General features: G+C 38.3%; 1 long non-coding RNA gene across 2 annotated transcripts in view; it reads right to left on the bottom strand.

The window, feature by feature from the left end:
* Positions 1-5,176: 5,176 nt before the first annotated feature.
* Positions 5,177-7,403, bottom strand: part of LOC111937262 (uncharacterized) — a 51,226-nt gene continuing 48,999 nt past the window's right edge. For both annotated transcript variants that reach the window (XR_015285491.1, XR_002868530.2), the window contains exon 4: positions 5,177-5,426. This is a non-coding gene — a long non-coding RNA (uncharacterized LOC111937262). The remainder of the gene's footprint in view (positions 5,427-7,403) is intronic.

The following is a 7,403-nucleotide window of genomic DNA, read 5'->3' as shown; positions in this document are numbered from 1 at the left end:
GTAATGAAAAAAAAAAAGAACTGAGCCATATGTTGTGTAACAGAAATATAGGTGCTCTGTTTCTATCCAACGTTTGCAGTCCTGGGAATACTGCACATGTATGGATGCAGACACAGTGTTAGACACTGCAGTGACAGTTGTCCATTTTGTCCTCTTGATATTGAGAACAAGTATCTTTGATTTATTTCACTGTCTTAAAGGCCACATAACCTTAGAGTAGCTTTTATGAACCTCTGTTCGACTTTCTGAAGGTAAAGTGTTTCTTTCCCACTCGTGTGTGGCTTAAGTCGAGGAGCATACTGCTGAAACAGTACAATACAATTGAATACAATTTAAATACTGAGGGGGAATGGAATGACCTGTCCCTCTGAAATGCATCCAAATTGTTCCCTGTGAACTGCATTCTGAACATATCACAGCTGGGAAACATACTTTCAGGGCTGTAGGAGAATATTTTGGACAAAAAGAAATGAAAGACATCCTATTCTAGCTTCTCACTCACAATGCAAATGTAAATACACTCAAGGGTTATTGACATCTGTGACATATTTCTGTCTTTCTGCTACCAGAAGGTATATGAATTTCCTTTTAAATATTTGTTCTGATATATGAATGTGTTATTTCTCTAAATTAAAAATACTAAAATCTGTATGTGACTGAACAATTGGCTTGGATTTTGGGCACCTAGGAGTATGCCTTGCTGCTCATGGTGCCTACAGGCTCTATTTTTGTGAGCATATGACATAACTGCACACTCACATCATGATTAGTCTTAGCAATGTAGTAACACAAGTGACACACCTACATGACTGCAAAAATAATGTCATCCTTGAGTCTGTTCACACAGCCACTAAAATGAGGAGTTTTGTAAGAAAGAGGACTGGCTGTTAGTGTACAGCAATGCTTATTTATAAGAATATTCATAAAGACCTGTGTCTCTGAATACAATAGAAACAAGCAACTGAAGGAAGTTTTCTTGCTCAGAAATATCTTCTTCTAGTAGTTCATGGTCCTAAAAAACACTTCTACTGTTTTTCTCTCCCCCACATTTGTTACAAGCCCTTTGTTTGCTGTGGAAAGCTACTTTTTTAGGGAACTTCTCACACTACAGCTCAACTGATCAGACTTCATCCCAAACCATCAAGTGGCTTCTTCTTTGGTGGCTTCCTATTCTTCCCTAGCACAACGCCATGAAGAAATTGAATTGCTTCATCTTGTCAGTTCAGGAGAAGAGTTACTTAACTGAGACAATAATCTGGGGCAAAATTACAGCAGTCACTAATGTAACACTAAGGTACTCCAGAAACTTTAACATCTATATCATAAATGCAGAGACGTATGCTTTAGAATCTTCTTAAATGACTTCTGGTTTGATAGGTTTGCGACTTTCAACCCCCATCTGCTGAAATTACATTTCCTAACCATTCCAATATTGGTGTGCTGGCCTGCAACTCCCCCATTCATCACAGTAACTCAGAACACTTGAGAAGGGACCTGTAAAATTAATTTTCTTTTTAGTAGATGCTCATGTAACTCAAAAATAACTTCTTTTCACCAAAACATTATTTAGCTACTTAGTATAAGATGATGAAAAGGCTGTAACCTCTAGATTTTAGCCAATTTTTTTTATTTCCTTAAATAATTTGGATATATGACTCAGCCTTCTCTTTGCCTGGGAGAAAGACATGACTTCCAGCGTTTTCTTGGAGACCTAGGCTAAGGTTTCACAAGATAATGAAGATATTCAGTCAGGTTACTGACATAGGAAAGTCCAGTCCTCCATTTATTGTTCTGCTCATTCCCTACCTCTGGATGCACAGATGCCCTTCCCAATCTTTTCTCAGGCCTTGGTGTTCATTTGACACCTGAATGAGTTGGCTACACTAGCAGACTATTTACTTCTTGGCTCAGCTAGTTTTCTGCTGGTCTAGCAAAACAAAACAGATGTATCAAAGGGCGACAGGAGGATACAAAAGAGTTTGGAATATGTGACCAGGCTTGAGAAAGGACAGTCCCTCTTCTCAGAAGCAGGAATACATCATGTAGGCTCAACCACCACAAGTAATCTCATCTGTAATCTTAGCTGTGACCATTAATATCATTATTTTTTTTCATGTCTGAAAAGGTTTCTTTAATGATTTTTTTTCCTTTGGACCTGGATTCTGGCATGTGGAAAATGAATCTGCTAACCTGAGCAAGGCAAACAAGCACTGTCTGTCTTCTCAGTGGAGGTAACATATCGTCTTCATGTGACTTTTTCTTTGCTTCCATGTGGCAGCCAGCAAATAGGATTCTGTGCAAACATGGCAGTGAGTGGAGGTCTAGATAATTTTCATGTTAAATAGTGAAAACAACTTTCTCATTTTTGGCAGTCTTAATTATAAAAAGTGACAATCTTGACGGGACACGCTTAGCACACACTCAGTCCTGAGTGTACAGCAGCAGAGGCAGGGAGTGAGCCAGGACCCCAGCAGAAACTCACCCCCAGCCAGGCAGTGCTGTTCTTCATCTCCTGTGCCCACCTGCCTCTTCCTCCCAGGTGTGTTTGGGCCATGGTCACTTCCCTGTTACAGCACTGCTACAGTGTGTACATGATACAGGTACAGTGTATATACTGTGTACTTCCTTCTGACTGAAATGGTTTTGGTATGCTTTTACTTCAAGCACTGAGATCTAAAACACTGATTTTCCTGAGATCAGACACTTGGCTTGGTTTTATTAAGCATTCCTTGATTTCTGCTTATATGTATTTCATTGCTTTCTCCCTCTATTGGGTCTGGCTCAAGAAAGTAAAGGCTGGTCCTAGAAAAGTTGTACATTATACTCGTTTTATGACAGATGGGTGGATAGATAGATGAGAAATTGCCTCATTTCAACTAGATTAATAACAGTAAAATTAATTACTCATGTATACAATTATAGATTGAAGATAAAATTTTAAAATTTAATTGTTTTAATTATTTTTGTTATTAATAATTAATGTTATTAATTGTTTTAATTATTTTGTTATTTTGACAACTAATTTAGGACTGTGGGCTGATAAGGAGAATAAGTAATAAGAACTTGTAACATTCCTGGCTGTGCACCTGAATCTTGATTTTGCATAGGATAAATAACTTAAAATTCTTAATTTTACATTTCTGACCTACGTTTGTATTTGAACCTCAGGACCTGAATGAAGAATTTTGATCACATTAATTAGAATCTTTACACTCCCACTAGTCACAATTTAAGGCCTAAAATATTTAGACCTTATTAAAGATATAATAAAGCCTTAATAAAATTAATAAAGGCTTAATAAAATTAAGCTTTAATAAAATTAAGTCTTAAAGCCTTAATAAAGATATAATAGTCTACTAGAGATACAACACTCAATGCTGCATCTTCTTTTGCAGTGAAAATTTTGATTGAGCTAAGAGTGCTCTGAAAAAAACCCCAAACATTCCTGTACTAACACAAAAGCGATTCCTCTGCTAAATATCTGTGTTACAATTCTGGGCTCCCATATTTAAAAAAGGCACAGGTTGCATAATTTTGGATTTGTACATAATATTAAATCTTGCTATCTTTATAATATCACTGTGATACTCCCAATAAAATAAATGGCAAACAATTACTTCAAAAGGAGAAGAATCTGGTCCTACTCCCTCAACACTTGCATTTAGATAAGATTATAAAGGAGGTCTAACTACTATAGAAAAGCAAACAGTGTAAAAAAAAAGAATGACCTAAAGTATAATTACTATGCCTTCTTTTTGTAAAAAAGCTAATCCATAATTAAAATTCAAAATTTGTTACAAAGTTTCTTATTTTCAAAGAGATGCCATCCAGTTCCCCACAAAAAATAGAAGTATCCTGCAACTGTGTCCTGTGTACAATAACCATTGTATAACACTCATACATCTCTGCAGCAGCAGCAAGAACAAAGGAAAATATATTTTGCATTGTTCTGTACTCCAAATATGTGCAGCAGTTTTAATGACTATTTCCTCTAGAAGTACAGTAACTGTATAGGCAATACATGCATGACACATTAGACACTTGCTCTGTCAAAAGAATGTCTAGATGTATTAATTTGTTCTCACTTAAAGCAGTCAAGGCTCAGTTAAGAAATTTCTACTTGTTTTAGTGACTTTGTATTAGCCCTCAATAATATTCCACTCAATCCTACTGGAGTTTCTTATGCAAGTAAATGATTTCCAGTATAAGTTCCAAAATCTGTAATTTAATTATGTGTTGACTTATGAAGGGGTTATACAACACACAGACAATTTCCAGCCTATTTATTCAGGTTAAACATATTATAGCAGAGCTGGAATCTCATTCCCCTGTTATATAATGTTCCCACAGATTCACACTTTAGATTTAATAAAGAGATGAGGATCAGCCCTCAAAGAAGCAATTACCCCACGCGGTCCTCATAAGTAGAGAGATAAAGCTAAATATAATATAAAGCATGCCATTTGCCCATACAGTGTTTGATGAAGTCCATACCATAACCAAAACATAGTTAAAAAATCCAGGCAGTTACCTAGAAACAAAAGTACAAAAATATCTGTCTCTGTCACATGCCTGAAAGCATTTATGGCCAGATCCTGCCACTGTGCCCTTGCCCACATTGTACAGTATTTATGAGTAGACCCATTGAGGTACTCAGGTATTAAAAACAATTTGGAAGTTGATAAATGTTTCATCTGCTTTTAAAGCTGTCATAAAATAGGCAGCTTTAGATTCAATATTTGCTTTAATGATTCTTGTGTACAGTGGCTTTGTTAGGTTTGTGTTGCCTGGGTTGGGTACAAGTTATGCAAGCACAGAGCTCAGCTTAAGCCACAAAATTTCAGTAGTCTAAATTAAATCTAGCCTAATTTAATTTACACGTGAACTCTGCTAATATTACTACCAGTAGCCAAACTAGTTAGCTTCAAGCATATCTTTCTGGCTTCTTCTATATCTGTTGATGTTTCATCTGCTGGTGTGGAAGTTACATGGGATAAAATCATCAGCTGGTGTAAACTTACTGTAACTACCCTGGACAAAGGCCTAAACTTCAAATTCTAGTACTTTGGAAGTAAGATCTGTGTTCCACTTGTAGAAATACACGTTTTGAGGAAGTCTGGACTAAGTCTACTGAAACAAAGAGAGACCTAATTCACTGTATTGTGTCTGGCTGAGATGGAATTTATTTTCACACAGCACCCCTCACAGAGCTGTGCTTTGCATTGGCAGTCAGAAAGGTCTTGATAAAGCCCCGCTGCTCTGGCTACTGCTGAGCAGTGCTGGCACAGCATCAGTGCTGGTTTCTCCAACGGTGCCCTCCGTCAGCAGGCTGGGGTGGGCAAGAGCCTGGGACACAACTAGGCCAGCTGATCTAAAGTGACCAAAAGGATCTTCCATACCACATGATGTCAGCTCAGATATAAAAGCTAAGGAAACAAGAAGGAGGAAGAGGAGACCATTTGTTATTTACAACATTTGCCTTTTGGAGCAACCACAATGCATGTGGAAGCCCTGGTACATCACTTGCCAGTGAGAAGTAGAGAATAAAATTATTTTTTTCCTCTTGCTTGTACACACACCAACTTTCGCTTTTGCTTTAGTAAATTGCCTTATTTCAACCCATGAGTCATTTTCCATCTTATTTTCTCTCCTCTGTTCAGCAGAGAAGGGAGAGTGATAGACAAGCTTGGTATCCAGCCAAGGTCAACCCACCACATTCAAAATGTGTGCTTCAGAATAGAATGTGCTTGATACCCAAATTAATGAAATGCAATTGTTATGCTTCACCTGAATGGCATGGACAACATAGATAACATTCACAGATAAACTATAACCAGTTTCTAGAAAGTTTAGTAGAAATTTTTCTGCCTTGGTCCTCTCCAACATGAACAGTAAATTTCTGTCTAGCTATGTGCCACAGAGGATGCTGCTCAACATCTGGGTGAACATTTGAGACATGTGAACAGTGTGTCCCTACTTGGTACCTAAATTTAATCTGTACCCTAAAAGTTGGTAGAGGTTTACACAGCATGTCTAAGTGAACAAGTATAGACAGAGATGGATACAGTTTGTTTGTGATCCAAGTTGCTGCATATCTTGTCTGGTTATAAAAGAGCTCTCCCTTTCAGGTAATGTACTAGTACAGCTTCAAGACCAAAGCTGGCTCATTTCTGCCCAGCTTGGAGCACCAGCAAAACAAGCTGCTGTCTGTCTGCACCTGTCTATGAAGACTGTTATGACAGGACATGGGAGTTACAAGACTCACAGTGAAGCCCTGGGGTTTGAGTCTGGGTGGAGGCAGGATCCAGGTGATATAATTAAGGCAATCTGAAATCAAGAACCAGAGACATACAATGCTCATTAGCCTAAAAGAGTAAGGTAGGGTATGTTTGGATGTAGGGTTTGGCACCAGGAAGCTTGTATACAATTTGACAAGAGCGTAGCTGAGCTTCAGATGGAGCAACAACACCAGGGAGGGTAATTCATAAGGTGAGTCCAGGAGAAGGAGCAGACAGAGCAACAGCAAGGACAGATGGCTTGGGGCAGAACTACAAATGAACAGGTGGTGAATGCCAGCAGGATCCTGAGCAGTGAAGCCAAACAACAGAGATCCCGAGGCAAGGCAGAGAACAGAGTTCAAGGCACTGTACTTCTTCTCAGGACATCTTTTGTATACACCCTATCTGCCAACAACTAATGACCTCTGTCTGCTGGCTGTAACACCTGTTTTGGGAGCTGGGTCCACTTCCCAAGGGCACAGCACCTAATGGCTGGCTGTATGAGGCAAAAGTCATCTTCCTTGGCGAGTCATTGCATAGTCATACCTAGAAGGGAATGCATTAATTCACCTCAGTGAAGTTAGGGGATGACTGTAAAGAAATCTGTGAAAGATTTGTTTTCACAGAATATAAATCACTATAATGAGGTGCAATCATGTAATGGTCCCATTGAAACCTCTAAGGCCTTGTAGGTATGCATATGTTTACATGTACACTGATTAAATAAGCATATACTTATTAAGGCCTCTACTTCAATATAAGCAGGAACCTTTATTTTTAAGGGGATGAAAAGATGTAATAAACTGGAATTGGGCATACCAGTACCTGTAGGGGTGAAGGTGGTGAGAGAAGATGGGTTAGCTCTCTGGCATGTATATTAGTCATTATAATAAAATCTGTTGCTGCAGTTGTGCACATATCTGCACACTGCCTGTGAAGTGACTGCTGGGAGATTAATTATGATATTTGTATTAATCCAACCAAGTGCATATAACTGCAATTCTGTCTGTAGCATCCATTGTTCTTGTGAAGTGCAACAGAAGAGGAGAGGATGCAAGACTTTTTCCCTTGGCACATCTGCTTCTGGCTGTAAAGCTGCAAAACTTTATATATAAATATATATGT

Source organism: Cyanistes caeruleus, chromosome 4 (assembly GCF_971803275.1).
Source record: "Cyanistes caeruleus chromosome 4, bCyaCae1.hap1.1, whole genome shotgun sequence".
Lineage (NCBI taxonomy): Eukaryota > Metazoa > Chordata > Aves > Passeriformes > Paridae > Cyanistes > Cyanistes caeruleus.
This window is presented reverse-complemented; position numbering and strand designations above follow the sequence as displayed.